The following is a 15,309-nucleotide window of genomic DNA, read 5'->3' on the forward strand; positions in this document are numbered from 1 at the left end:
TCGAAGGACGCTTTTCCTATAGCGGTCCTTGGCATTATTTGATATGCTCGATTCTGCCGAAGGGACGCCTGATCGTTGGGGATTCTCCACAACCCCCGTACGGCTTTCGACATTCCTTCTCCTCCGGGCCAGGGAGCTTGGAAGAGGTCTAGGCCTGGGAGCGTCGCAGAGACGACCAGACGCCCCCTCCACTACACTGGGGACACTAACATCACTAGCGAAACCACATTCACTTTCCTTACCTTCCAATGCTGCGACTTTTTCTTGCATTTTCTGAAGGGAAGCTCTAAGTTCCGCTATTTCCGAAGCAGAACTAGAGGGATTAGCAATTTGTGAACGGGCTGAAACAGAATTGTCATGATTATCAGCGGAAGAAGGTACAGAACTAGATAGTAAATCATGAGAAGCAGACATTTTGCGGGTTTTACAAGCCGCCTTTCTCACTCTATCTCTCTCTAACTTCTTCAAGTAAGAAGTTAGATTCTTCCACTCTTGTGCACTCAATTTCTCACACTCGTCACACGTATTATCAATCGAGCATTCAGCCATTCTACATCCACTACAAGTAGTGTGAGGATCTACCGAAGCTTTCGGAATCCTCACCTTACAGCCCTCATTCACACACACTCTGAAACTAACACTAGAGTCAGACATATTCAAGAATTCCAAAAACCAAGTCCAAAAAACAGTCCACGATAGCGAATGCCAAACAACGATCCAAGTACGTCACCAAATATCAGCGAGAGATGATCAAAAGCTTGCGAAAACGAATTCTAGTCAGGAGGAAGTAACATCAATGTTGATACCGCCGGCGACAGAGAGAATCTGATTAGAAAACGGGAATAGTTCCTAGTCCTGCCACCCAGAGCAGGGCGTAGATCACCTGACCTACCTGTAGCGGGTGCCGCGAAATTTGAAATTCTGTCGGGAACGACGGAGTCTATAGCTATGTATATATCTGACAGGTAAGTTGAATGTATGAAACTTAATTGTATTATAACAATAACATTTTGTTCATGCCACTTACCTGACAGATATATACATAGCTGAATCCCACCTTCGGATGGTGGGAAGAGACAGAATAGGATTTGTAGGAAACTTAAATTAAGTAGATGATGTATATCTTGGTTCCTCACCTGTTAGCAAAGTAGACTCTGTGATTACTGTCACTTAAGCCTGCTTTTGCTTAATCAGAGTTGCCAGCCAGGTGGAGACCTGTAGTGCTGGTGCGCTCTGGATGATCTGTCAACGGGGACGTGACCTCAATGTGACAAGACCATCGAGCCATACATATGAGGGCAACGAAGCAACTGACCACCACCTGACCAACTATCCAAAGACCCCTTGAACACTAAACTAAGAGATGGGAGATCTTCACACAAGACTCACCACAACCTAAAAACACAACAATAAAAACTAACCTAAACCTAACTAAGGGATAGGGAAAGAGCTACCTCCAGCTCCCAAGACTGTGTCTGCAGAAACATATGGCCCAAGAGAATTACAGTCGTCATAAATCGTTCTCACATCCCTTAGGTAATGTGAGGCGAAGACAGAGTTGCTCTTCCAAAAGGTGCCATCAAGAATGTCCTTGATTGACATGTTCTTTTGGAAGGCAAGAGAGGTAGCGACAGCTCTAACTTCGTGAGCTTTCACTCATAAGAGACTCAAATCAGTCTTCTGGCAAGATGAATGAGCCTTTTTAATGACGTCCCTCAGAAAGAAAGCAACAGCATTCTTAGATAAAGGTAATTCTGGTCTCTTCACAGAGCACCAGAGATTACCTGAGGGACCTCTTACCTCTTTTGTTCTATGTACATAGAACTTGAGAGCCCTGACAGGGCACAGGGCTCTCTCTGGTTCTTGGCCCACCAGACTTGACATACCCTTGATCTCGAAGCTTTTCGGCCAAGGGTTAGAAGGATTTTCATTCTTTGCCAAGAAAGTTGGGCTCAAAGAGCAGACAGCGTTGTCTCCTTTGAATCCCACTAGATGACTAAAAGCTTGTATTTCACTAACTCTCTTCGCCGTCGCCAGAGAAGTTAGGAAAAGAGCCTTCCTTGTCAAGTTCCGAAGAGACGCTGCTTGAAGAGGTTCAAAAGGACTTGACATTAAGAACCTAAGAACTACGTCAAGGTTCCATGAAGGCGGTCTCGTTTGGGGAATCTTCGAAGTCTCAAAAGATTTTAAAAGATCATGGATATCTTTGTTGTCCGAAAGGTCCAGGCCTCTGTGCCTAAAAACCGCTGACAACATGCTCTTATATCCCTTAATGGTAGGGACTGCTAATTTCTGCACATTCCTGAGAAAGAGCAGAAAATCGGCTATCTGGTTCACAGAGGTCGTGGAAGAGGAAACTCCCTCCTTTTTATACCATGCCCTGAAGGAAGCCCACTTCGATTGGTATACAGCTCTTGTAGATGCACGTCTTGCATTTGCGATTGCTCTCGCAGCTGCTTTCGAAAAACCTCTCGCTCTGGCCAACTTTTCGATAGTCTGAACGCAGTCAGACCCAGAGCGGAGAGGTTTTGGTGATACCTTTCGAAGTGAGGCTGTTTGAGTAGATCTTTCCTCCAGGGCAACATCCTTGGAAAGTCTACAAGGAAAGACATGACCTCTGTGAACCATTCTCTCGCTGGCCACATCGGGGCGATCAGGGTCAACCTCGTCCCTTCTGAAGCCGCAAACTTCCTCATGACTTCCCCCATGATCTTGAATGGCGGGAAGGCATACAGGTCTAGGCCCGTCCAACTCCATAGCAACGCGTCCACAGCGATTGCTTCTGGATCTAGGACCAGGGAGCAATACAGAGGAAGCCTCTTGGTCCTCGACGTCACGAATAAGTCGACCAGAGGACGTCCCCACAACTTCCAAAGGTCTCGACACACGTCTTTGTGTAAGGTCCATTCCGTCGGTAGGATTTGTTCCCGACGACTGAGAAGGTCCGCCCTGACGTTTTGCACTCCTGCAATGAACCTCGTCAGGATCGTAACCTTTCTTCTTTTTGCCCACAGCAGAATCTCCTTCGCCAGGTGAAACAAAATCCTGGAGTGTGTTCCTCCCTGATTCTTCAAATACGCTAGTGCTGTGGTATTGTCGGAGTTTACTTGAACGATTTTGTTCGTCAAACTCCCTTCGAAGAACTGCAGAGACAGAAAGATCGCTGCTAGCTCTTTGACATTTATGTGCCAGGCTGCCCGTTCCCCTCTCCAGGAGCCTGACACTTCCTCCCCTCCTAGTGTTGCTCCCCAGCCCGCGATGGAAGCGTCTGAGAACAACACTAGGTCGGGGCTCAGAAGACTTAGGGACAAGCCCTCCTGTAGCTTCTGCGGATCGAACCACCATCTTAGATGGCTCTTTGTTGATTGTGAGATTCTCAAGATCGCATTGAGATCATCCTTGGCCTTCCATTCGTCCGCAAGGAAAAACTGGAGAGGCCTGAGGTGCAGTCTTCCCAAGGAAACAAACCTTTCTAGCGAGGAAATGGTGCCCAGCAGACTCATCCATTCCCTCGCCAAGCAAGTTTCTTTCCCCAAAAAGGCTGAGATCTTCTCTAATCCTAGCCGCTGACGTTCCTGGGACGGAAACGCTCGAAAAGCCACTGAATCCATCTGAATCCCCAGATACACGATGGACTGTGTCGGGGTCAGATGCGACTTTTCGAGGTTGACAAGAAGTCCAAGGGACTTCGCTAGGGCTAACGTGAACTGCAAGTCCTTCAGACACTTTTCTCTCGACGACGCTCTGATAAGCCAGTCGTCGAGGTAAAGGGAAACTCTTATCCCTGAAGAGTGTAGCCACCTCGCCACATTCTTCATGACTACGGTGAACACCATTGGAGCCGTGGTCAGGCCGAAACAAAGAGCTCTGAACTGCCACACTTTTTTGCCCAAGACGAATCTTAGGTACTTTCTTGAAAGAGGGTGGATCGGGATGTGAAAGTACCGCGTCCCTGCAGGTCTAAGGACACCATCCAGTCGCCCGGTCTCAAGGCTCCCAGAACAGAATGAGGCGTCTCCATCGTGAATTTGGTCGTTTCCACAAAAAGATTGAGCCTGCTTACATCTAGGACTGGACGCCAACCCAACGACTGCTTTGGTACTAGGAAAATCCTGTTGTAAAAGCCTGGAGACCCCAGGTCCGCGACTTGTTCCACCGCTCTTTTTTCGATCATCTGTTGTAAAAGATCGAACAACACTTGTTTCTTTTCCCCCTGATAAGATGGAGAAAGGTCTCTGGGAGTCGTGGAAAGAGGAGGAAAATCTAAAAAGGGGATCTTGTACCCCTGCTCCACGATCTTGAGGGACCAGGGAAGGGTCGTCTCTCTCTCCATGCTCCCGCAAAGGACTTCAGTCTGGCTCCGACTGGTATCTGAAGGACATGCGTTTCACTTGGATGGCTTGGGTTTGAAGGAAGCTCTTCCTCTTGCAAGCCCTCTCCCTCGAGGAGCTGCTCTCGAGGGAGGAGCCCCACGAAAGGGTTTAACCTTCTTCGGCGGTCGCACAAAAGACGAAGAAGTGGAAGGAACTGCCGGACGTCTCGAGGACTGGGCTAAGAGGTCCTGCGTTGCTTTTTCTTGCAAACTGCTTACCAGGTCCTTAACCAAAGTCTGGGGGAAGAGATGGCTCGTAAGAGGAGAAAAGAGCAGCTCCGCTTTCTGAGCTGGAGTAACCAATCTAGCTGTGAAGTTACACAGCAAAGCTCTCTTCTTCAGGAAGGCAGTCCCAAAATGAGAGACAAGCTCCTCTGAACCATCCCTGACGGCCTTGTCCATGCATGATAGCACGCTGGACAGCTTCCCCAGACTGAGAGACTCTGGGCTTCTAGATTGCGGATCTAGAACTCCTAAGCACCAGTCCAAGAAGTTGAAGACTTCAAGAGTCCGCAGCAGCCCCTTCAAATGATGGTCTGTCTCTGTAGGGGTCCAGGTCACTTTAGCAGTGGATAAAAGGGACCTCCTCTGAGAATCCACCAAGCTGGAGAAATCCCCTTGAGCTGAAGAAGGGATTCTCACACCCACGTCTCCTTTGGTTTCATACCAAATATCTCCTTTACTGCTGAGTCTAGAGGGAGGAAGGGCGAAAGTTGTCTTGCCTTGATCCTTCCTTCGTTCCATCCAGTCTTGGAGTTTCTTGAAGGCCCGCTTAGTGGAGAGTGAAGTCTTCATTTCGACAAACTCCGGGGTCTTACATGTCTTCGAGGATGAAAACTGCGAAGGAGGAGACTTGGGAGCTGCAGGCTGGAACTTGTCCCCGAAGGACGAGCGCAACAGCCGCACAAGAACTTTATAGTCCGAGATTGAAGAGGCAGCAGAAGGTTCCTCTTCAACAGAGTCAGCAGGACTACTCAATTCTCCTTCTTCCCTAATCGGAAGAGGAGACCGCCTCTCCGGAGAGGGCGTACGTCTATCGGGTCTTGCCTTAATCAAAGACCCCCGATGTTTAATAGTAGAAGCCTTATCTAGGCTGTCTTCTTTGTGGCGTTTACCGCTCGAAGGAGGCAGAGCGTCCTGACGGCGATGAGCGTCCTTAACGACGACCGAGGCCGCCTTACTTCCAAGAGAAGCGTCCTTACGCTTCTTCAACGAAAAGGTAGACTTGTTATCTGTTTTCTCAGGGATACGCGCACGGAGTCCTCCGAACCGAAGCGTCCAGAAAAGCGTCCTGCCGAGCGTCCTCAAAAGCGTCCTGAGCGCACTCAAAAGCGTCCTGAGCGTCCTCTCGAGAATCACAGCAAGCAGCCTGCCCATGACGTTGAGAGGGAACGAAAGCGTCCTGACGACCAGTCTTCTTAGTGGGCGAACGAGATCGGCGAATCACCGAAGGAGACGCAATCGGCGAAAGAGACGAACGAGGAGAGGGAGAAGGAGACTGCTTCGTCCTCTTGACGGGCAGCCTAAGGTCCTTCCTCCGCTTAGGCTCGACTGCTGCTGGGCGAGTCCTCTGAGCCATAAGCGTTGATAACTGGTCCTGAAGGGACAAAAGAATGTTCTTCGTTGGAGAAGAACGAACAAAGGGAGCAAGGCTGATCCTGCGAGAAGACGAGGGGCGAGGGGACGCCTCCTTCCTTCTCACAGGTACAGCTACCTGCTTCTCAGGGATATGCGCCTGTGCGCGCAACCCAGCGTCCTCGTCGGATGAGATTCTACCTCTCTTCTGAGGCGGAAAAGCGTCATAAGCGTCTGAAGAAAGTGGCGATACAGGATGTGAAGCGTCCTCAACACGAAACGTCCTTTTCAGCGGACGAGAGTCTCTCCGAGCGCTCCACCCCTTGCGCGGGGAGGACGCTTCGGAGGACGAAAAACAGTCCTTAAGGATACGCGCCTGTGCGCGCTCCTTGACAGCCTGGGACTTTGCAACAAGGCCTGCCGAAGGGATGCCAGATCGGTGGGGAGCCCCCGTAACCCTCTTGCGGATTTCGACATATCCCCTCCCTGATTCCTGGGAGTCCGATAGCGGTCTAGGCCTAGAGGCATTATGGGGTCGATCTGACGCCCCCTCCACAACACTAGGGGCACGATCACGCACTTGCACTGAGCCAGTTTCCAAGGCTTTCACTTTGGTCTCCACAGTACGTAGAGACTCCAAAATAAGAGAAAGGGCATTACCTTCTCCCGACACAGATTCAGGGCCCGAAGGCAACAACACAGGTTTAGGAGATGCAAAATCTACAGGTGTTATAGCAGGAGAAATATTAGTACCCTTACCTTTGGTAGAACCACTCCTGGAGGAAGACCTCCTGATCCTATCGCGTTCCAATTTACGCCGATAGGAATCATACACCTTCCAATCATCATCGGTCAATCCATCACATTCATTGCACCGATCATCCACCAAACAAACATGCCCCCTACAACTCATACACACTGTGTGGGGGTCTACCGATGATTTCGGTAGCCTCACCTTACAATCACTCCTCACACACTCTGAAACTCACTGCACTTGATCCAGACATCACGTTTACAGAAAAGCCAATCCAAGGTCAAAAAACGGTCCACTATCGCGTATGCCAATCCGACAATCCAAAATCAATACCAAAAGTCAATCAGATACTTAAATGAGAGTCAAATCCAAAAAATCCTAGGCGGAGGTCTGTAAACAGTAGTTTACCGACCGGCAACAGAAAAAAATATGAATAGAAAATGGGAATGGTTCCTGATATCCGCCTCCCAGCGGCGGGAATGGGTACTACCACCTGGCCGCCCACTGCGTGTGCCGCGAGTTTTGAAATTCTGTCGGACTTCAGAAAATACAGCTATATATATATCTGTCAGGTAAGTGGCATGAACAAAACAATTAACCAGAAAATCTAACATCACCAATACGTATCACCAAAATAAAAAAAAACACTACCCAACCATAAAAAAACTGGAGGGCATTCCTGGTACATAGTACCTCCAGGTTCCCATAAAGAACATGGGCAAAACAAATCCAGCTTGGAAGGAGAGCAAAGCGTAAACGTCTAATCTCAAATGCGGTCATGAAAAGACTGGGTATCATGGGGTGAGACGCAGTCTTCGACCAGATCTCACCTCCTATATGCAGGCATTGCCAGATCTCACAGATCCCTTACTTACAATCTCCCATTGTATTAACCTGTTTACCAGCTGCACTTGGAAATATCCCATTGTTAAGACCGAAGGTTTGTTCCGCATGTGAACAAATCGTAGGCCAGACAACCACTTAAGTACTATGTCCAAATTCCATGGAACTACTGCAACCTCATTCTGTTTTGTGGTGTCAAATGATCTACATAATGAGATCTGAAAGATCTTGATTAGAGGTAGGTCTAACCCTCTACAAATGTTTGAAGACAGCCTAACATGGCACTGTAGCCTTTGATCGTGGAGGCTGATAGACCTCTAGAGCAGTGGTTCTCAACCTTGTTTGCCCCATGCACCCCTTTCACTATATTTCAGAATGTCATTACCCCCTCCTTTCCACGACTGTCTGTCTCAAAAAGTGCAATCCAAATAATGTTTCTAGTCAAATAGTACACATTTGCACTACTAATTTTTATCTCTCACACTTTGCGCATCTTCTAGTATCATAATAAAGGGATTTTGACAAAGGAAAAATCTATGTCTGTGCAGTGACCTGTGTCGCCCAGTGAAATGTTCCTATAGCACTCATTTCTAAGGTATAAATATTGCTAAATATACAAAAGAAAAAGCTATATGGTTATGCCAGAGTTTCCTGGCTCGCCCACCCTTAATTAAGGGTGTCAGTATGGAAACTGGGGCGTGTGAAACCACTATCAGAGGTCCCCTGCCATTTAGTCTCTTCCTTTCTCAATATCCCCCGTTCTACAGAGGAGCCGTTCCAGGCCATCTAACCCCCGCTACTGCTACTACTAGCGTCTTGCCCGGCATTCCTGTGAATAGCACCCAAGCTCGGGCCAGTTAGGGTGAGGAAGATAGAGGGGTGGGTTTCACTGGGCCACACAGGTCACAGCCCAGAAATAGATTTTTCCTTTGTCAAAATCCCTTTTCTGGGCCTAACCTGTGTCGTCCCGTGAAATAGTAACAGAGAATTGGCCCCACCAGCTTGGAAATCTAGTGTAAACAAGTTACTGGAAGGAAAATTAAAGAATTATAATTAATTCTACAGTAGTTTTAATAAAGTTCTTAACTCTACAGAGATTCCAATAATATCCTTAAATCTACTGTCCTTACCCTAATTAAACATAAGATTATACAATCAATCTGGTAGGAACAGATTCATCCAACACCCAAATACAAGATTTTTACAAATATATACAATCAAATCAGTATGTACAATCAGGAGTGATCAAAAGTGTAGTCCAGTTGAAACCAAGGTCAATCGTGCAACCAGGTAAACAACCAAGGCAAGGTTAAGAATGCTAGCGAGGCAGGTAGGAGAGAAAGAAATAAAGAGAGATATAGGCTATTAAGACTAGTTATTTCACTAATGCTAGGCTGTGTCAGGGGAAACTACGTTCCCTGTTGCCACTGCCGGGTATTTAACGGCCTCTAAAGACTTTAGGTAGTGGCGTTTAAATACTGTCGGTGATTTCCTGCCCGTATATCTTTTGAGATCATCAAAGTTGATGAGATGGAAGTAATTAACTGAGGTGGCCACTGCTCGGATGTCATGCACATGCTGAATTGATTTCGGATTGGCTTGTTTGATAAAATAAAGAATTTGTTGTCTGAATGCTTTTAGGGAGATGGTTCTGCATTCTCTCTAATAAATAAAAGGCCTGAGGACTTTTTGGAAGTTCTGTTTAGATAGGATCTCAGTGTGTTTACTGGACATAGAGATAGATCCTGTGGAAGTGGGACAATCTTCCATGGGGAACACCTATTTTGTGAATCCTCGATCTTAGCCAAGAATTTCCGGTCTGGTAAAATCAGAACTTCTCCAGATGGGAGGAAATCAATGTGATTTGGTTCTCTGGAAAGGGTCGACAGTTCAGATATTCTGGCTCCTATGTTTTCCTGAGAAGGGTTATATAAGTACATGATTCGTTGACAGTGTCTGAAGCTAGCTTAAGTACATCATTTAAAAACCAGGAGACCGTCTGAGGTCTATGTACTGGTCTTAATCTAGCACAAGCTCTGGGGATAGATGAGAAATACGAATCTGTCAAGTCAATATTGAATCCAAATTGGAATATTTTCTTTAAGGCAGATTTGGTTATAGTAATACTAGTACTAGCTGCTAGGCCTTTTTCGAACAAGGTTCTAAAAAATGTAACCGCCAGATTCGTAGTCATCGTCTGTACCTTTAGTCTTTTAGAAAGGTGGCTAGCTTCTTAACTGCTGAATCATATTGACGCAGTGTACATTCTCGTTTATCTGATTCTAGGAACAGGGTGTTTAGGGGATCAATATTAGCATCCTTCTGCGCTGCAAACTTCATGAAGTCCATAAAGTTAGGGCATTCTGAATTCCTGAGGAAGCAGACACAGTCCGCGTTTGTACTAACTGCGTCAATTTTGGGTTGGGTATCCGCTGGGGGCGGAGACCCAACTCCACTAGTAGAGGGAACCAATTGCTCTTGGGCCAGTTGGGAGCTACTAGCGCAATTCGCCATTTGAAAGACCTTAGTTTGTTCAGGACTTTCAATAGTAAGGTTATTGGCGGAAATAGGTAAATCCTCTTCCAAGTGTTCCAGTCCACTGACATGGCATCTGAGGCATAAGCCAGAGGGTTCAGATCGGGAGCTACATAACATCGCAGCTTGTGGTTGGATTCTGTAGCAAAGAGGACTACTTGAAGCCCTGGCACCTGTTGGCAAATCCACTTGAATGATTTTTCGTCTAAGGACCATTCCGATTCCAGCGGAGTAGTCCTTGACAGGGCGTCTGCCACCACATTCCTTACTCCTGCTAGGTGAGTGGCTGACAGGTGCCACTGGTTCTTTGCTGCTAGGGAGAAGATGGCTATCACCACATGATTTATGTGGCTCGATTTGGAACCTCCCCTGTTTATACAGTGGACTACCACTGAACTGTCTAATACCAGTTTGATGTGGATTTCCTTCGCCGGAGAGTTTCTTCAGGGTCAGAAATACTGCCATGGCTTCCAGTACATTGATATGTAACTGGCGGAATGTTAGCGACCATGACCCTTGCACTTTTTCGTGCTGGGAGTATCCTCCCCAGCCGCTGAGAGAGGCGTCCGTGTAAACTACCAGGGATGGCGGAGGAAACTGCAATGGTATTGATTTTGCCAGGCTCTTGACTTCTGTCCAAGGACGGATTTTCTTTCGTAATATCGGGGGGGATCCGAGAAAGTTTGTCACGAGATTTTCTTTTACAGTGCTATCAAAGGAATGCCGGGCAAGACGCTAGTAGTAGCAGTAGCGGGCGGTAGATGGCCTGGAACGGCTCCTCTGTAGAACGGGGGATAGTGAGAAAGGAAGAGACTAAATGGCAGGGGACCTCTGATAGTGGTTTCACACGCCCCAGTTTCCATACCGACACCCTTAATTAAGGGTGAGAGAGCCAGGAAACTCTGGCATAACCATATAGCTTTCTCTCTTGTATATTTAGCAATATTTATACCTTAGAAATGAGTGCTATAGGAACATTTCACGGGACGACACAGGTTAGGCCCAGAAATATAAATAAAAACATATATGTATATTCACAAGCAAAGAAAGAAATAGGAGCATTTACCTTGAGTGATACTGCTCCAGCAGTTGGATATTTTGTCTTATTTATATCTATTCTGTGTTGGATGAATGCACAGAATTTGTAATTTATTCTTTACAGAAAAATGAAAGCATAGGTATGATTCAGTCAGCAGTTAGCCTAGTAGACTATTCAGAGTAATTGTTACTTTCAATACTACCATACCTAAGCAGGAAACTTATAGACATGATTCTATGACTATCTAGTAAAACAAAACATAAAACATAGCCTATTTACATTAACCACTACGTTGCTGCAAGAGCCTTAGAGGTTTTGACAAATATCCTAGCCTAATTCTTAAGTATCTTTGAACAATTACCTAGGTAGTAGGTATAGCCTAGGCTACCTACTGGATTTAAAAACTGCCTTGAAAACATAGAACCTTATTTTATGAAGATTTCACATGCTTATTTCAGGTAGCCCTAGTTTGTAGGTACAGCAGTTTCATAGCCTATTAGCAGCTACCTAGCCTACCTAGGTAGTGACTGATTGATTATACTATGCTTTTTACATTCCATGGCACCAATGGTTATTAAGCAACAGGACCAACGTCTTTACAGGACTTCCAAACCATGTCGAGAGTATACTTCTAGGTATCACCAGAAATACACATCTCTGACCCCTAAATATAGAGTGATGAAAGTGGCCTTTTTTCGAATAAATGGTCACATTTCAGTCATTTACCCTAGTAGCAATTTTGGTATCAGGCTACGATTTGCATCTACCTAATGCAAAGGTGGACACGACAGGCAAATTCCATAAAGGATATTAGTACGTCGCCCAAAGGTAATGATTTTTGGGGAGAGATTTGAAAAGGAGAACTTCAGGGGGACGTTTAGTTACCCTTTGCATAGTTCATTTGACTAGAAATTACCTAGAGCAAGGTACACTAGTCATTGCTAGGTTATAGCTACTATTGTAGGTATACTCTGTTTTTTTCCATCTGTCAACCCGCCTGTGGTGTTTGTGCATGGTAACACTGCGTCCCAAGCTTTAGATAGTACTAGTTACGCTATGTGTAAGTTTTAGTTAAATAAAAGGATATCTGTGTGTACATTTGCAACCGAAATGTTTTAATATTTTACTGTATGCGAATTACACTGTTAATATTTGAAATAGGATATTCTTGTTATTATTGTTGAATGTAAGCTGAATGTAACTACCGATCTAAAGCCCGGGACGCAGTGTTACCATACGCAAACACCACAGGCGGGTGGACAGATGGAGAAAAACGAGTATACATAGGGTAAAAAACCGCATGGTACAGGGGTGGACCATGTACGATCAATGTGTACAACCCCAAAAAAAGTACATTATAACGCGTCCTGACATCGGAGATGGGCATCAGACGCGACTTGTTGTTGGTGAGAAACGGAGCTAAAGACCTCTACTCCTGTGTCAGGACGTGTTATAATGTACTTTTCTTGGGGTTGTACACATTGATCGTACATGGTCCACCCCTGTACCATGCGGTTTTTTATCCTACTACCTAGGCTAAGTAGGTAGATAAGCATTCCGCATCGTTCGTCCCCGCGAATACGAAAGCCACCAGGAATTGGGGCGTGAAATGCATTTCGCCGTGTTTAGTACAAACCCCTGGGGGTTAATTACAGTCGTCCGAATAAATAGTAGGTAGTAATACCTAGGTAGCCTATTAGGTACTAGGTAATACTTAGGTACTACCTACTAGATAAAATTCTATTTAGACTTTAAATTACCCATTAGCCTAAGTTGAGTATACCTAGTAGGTTTTATTAATTTTAGTTGGGATTCTTTGCAATATGTTACCGATTACTGTAGCCTACTGAATGATTGGTCTGTAGTACTACTCTATGTAGCCATAGGCTATGTCCTGAAACTTCTTTTTATACCATAAACATGAAGTTTGTTAGGTAGTCCACCTAGGGAATACTAGGTTGTAGCCTAGGTAGCTAGAAAAAGCGCAACTGCCATAGTCTAGGCCGCCGCGGAATAGCTAGTAATATAGATCTACCTTCATTACATTATTATTATCAATTACCTGAAGGAATATGGAAATTCAAGATCTTAGAGTGGTTCCCTTTTTTTTTTTTGTCGCTGATTCAGTTTAAGGGAGTTGCTAGTAGGTAGGTACTATCGGACAAGAGTATGGCGAATTAGCGATACTCGATTCCCGCGGCGCCAGACTTTAAAAAATTAGCAGTAGTAATAATTTCCTTGTTACTTGAAACGGCTCCCACGCGCGTTTTAATTTGCTTGCGATGTGTTTGTTCGAATTGAGTTTATCCGTGATATAAATCCTTTCCTATTTTCGATTTCCATCTACTTCTCCGTATCGTAAAAAATTCGCTTCTCAAGGCCTGTCCACACTAGGAAGCATTGTTTGCAAGCATTGTTTGCAAACTTTATTTGCAAACAATGTTTCCAAGTGTGTACGGGCCCTAATAGTCTGTGTTTGGTCCGGTTGTACTATGAACAATATCTTGTCGTTATGGTCATACCAAATGTCTCCTATTATGGTCTTGACTTTACTATAGATAATCAAGGTTGACTTGTCATTAATGTGTCTTCCCCATGCCTCTAACCATTGATATAGAGAGGACCCTCTATATCTATGCCTCTAACTCCGCGGCCCCCCGCAACAATTGATGATTTTTTTTAACCTGCTATAACCTTAGTTATATATATGTATAAGTCGTTCATATACTTCTTAGATTTCATAATACTTTATTTTAGTCCGGTTCGTGGTTATCTCAGAAAGAAGACTATTTTTATCACTGCTAAGAATGTACTTCATGTAAGGCCGCTTGTTTTATATGTCGATTGATTAACGAAATGAAGTCCAATTTCTAGTCTTATTTCATATGCTCAGGTATTCTTCGTATCTTTCAGCATTGTTGCTTGGTTACTGGTTATGCTCCTGCTTTTAAGCCACATTCAATCTTGTGTTTTAAACTTAAATTTTTATAATATTCATACATTTTTATAACATACATAAGTACTTGCATTTTCCGTTTCTACAGAGCAGCATCTCTTTAGTACCTGGTATATATAGGCTGCAACTTTCATTTGACAGAATTTGCCACATTTGCCATCGTTTTGCCTTGATGTAACTTTTTTTTTTTTAGAAAGCAACCAATTGCCTTTTAGTTGTAGTGACAATATATTTTATTTGTTTCAGTAATTTGATTCCATCAGCGTATTGAGTGTTTTCTGCATAATCCATATCGATTCTCTCAAGCAATCTATTCTGCTATTGGTATTTACACATGACATTCTATTTGTTTCACTATTGTTATTCCTCCCATGCACTGAATGTTCTCTCCATCATCCATATTGCACCAGTTTTAGAATATTGAAATATCACATTCATTACCTTACTTCTAGGTACTTTTATGATTTTTATTATTTTTCATTATTATGAATATCCTAAACCCAATAATTCAGCTGCATAAAACAGTACCACAATTCTTGAAGATTTGTTTTCAAATTGCAGTTATTTACTTGTCTATTTATACATTTACTTTTCTATTTATTTATTTATTTATTTATTCATCCATCCATCCACCCATTCTTTCATTCATTCATTCCTTTATTTATTCATTTCTGTGATCATGTATGTAACTACATACATGTCATTTGTTACATTTTATTATTTATATTACATATTTATTTTACATAGTGTATGGTTGAATAATTTATTACTGCATTTATTACCTCAACGTGTAATTTGTATTTCATTATGACTTTCATTTGCTTTCTTTATTCAATAAATCGAATTTTTTTACACAGTTTTACAACACAGGGGTGACTTTGCGTATCTGAAATGCAGCATGTAAATATATACAAAGTATCTATCCTTTTATATCCTGTTAAAGATAGAAATCATGCTTCCATTTTATTTTAGACCGAAGCCCAGAGGTCTGTGTGTTCATTACTTTTGATATAGTATTACTTTCTGCTAATTCGTATTCAATACTGGGCTCTGCAATCTGCATTAAGTTTCAAAAGTACTAGCTTTAACTAATCTATTCCTAGCGTTTTATTTGGTTTCATTTTCTCACTCCGGGTTTTATGTATTGTCTGGTTTTCATCTTTCATGAGATCATCATTATTAATTTAAGGTTATATATTTTGTTCATGCATTTCCAGATTTTCCATATCTGTTTC

The 15,309-nt window shown here is 44.0% G+C and overlaps 1 protein-coding gene across 2 annotated transcripts in view; it reads right to left on the reverse strand.

The window, feature by feature from the left end:
* LOC135219810 (histone deacetylase 8-like) overlaps nucleotides 1-13,477 on the reverse strand; it is a 158,795-nt gene extending 145,318 nt beyond the window's left edge. Inside the window, exon 1 of one of the 2 annotated variants that reach the window (XM_064256894.1) lies at nucleotides 13,181-13,477. The gene's annotated coding sequence lies outside the window, so the exon portion shown is untranslated. The remainder of the gene's footprint in view (nucleotides 1-13,180) is intronic. The other variant, XM_064256893.1, reaches the window with a different exon arrangement.
* Nucleotides 13,478-15,309: the final 1,832 nt, after the last annotated feature.

Source organism: Macrobrachium nipponense, chromosome 1 (assembly GCF_015104395.2).
Source record: "Macrobrachium nipponense isolate FS-2020 chromosome 1, ASM1510439v2, whole genome shotgun sequence".
Classification (NCBI taxonomy): domain Eukaryota; kingdom Metazoa; phylum Arthropoda; class Malacostraca; order Decapoda; family Palaemonidae; genus Macrobrachium; species Macrobrachium nipponense.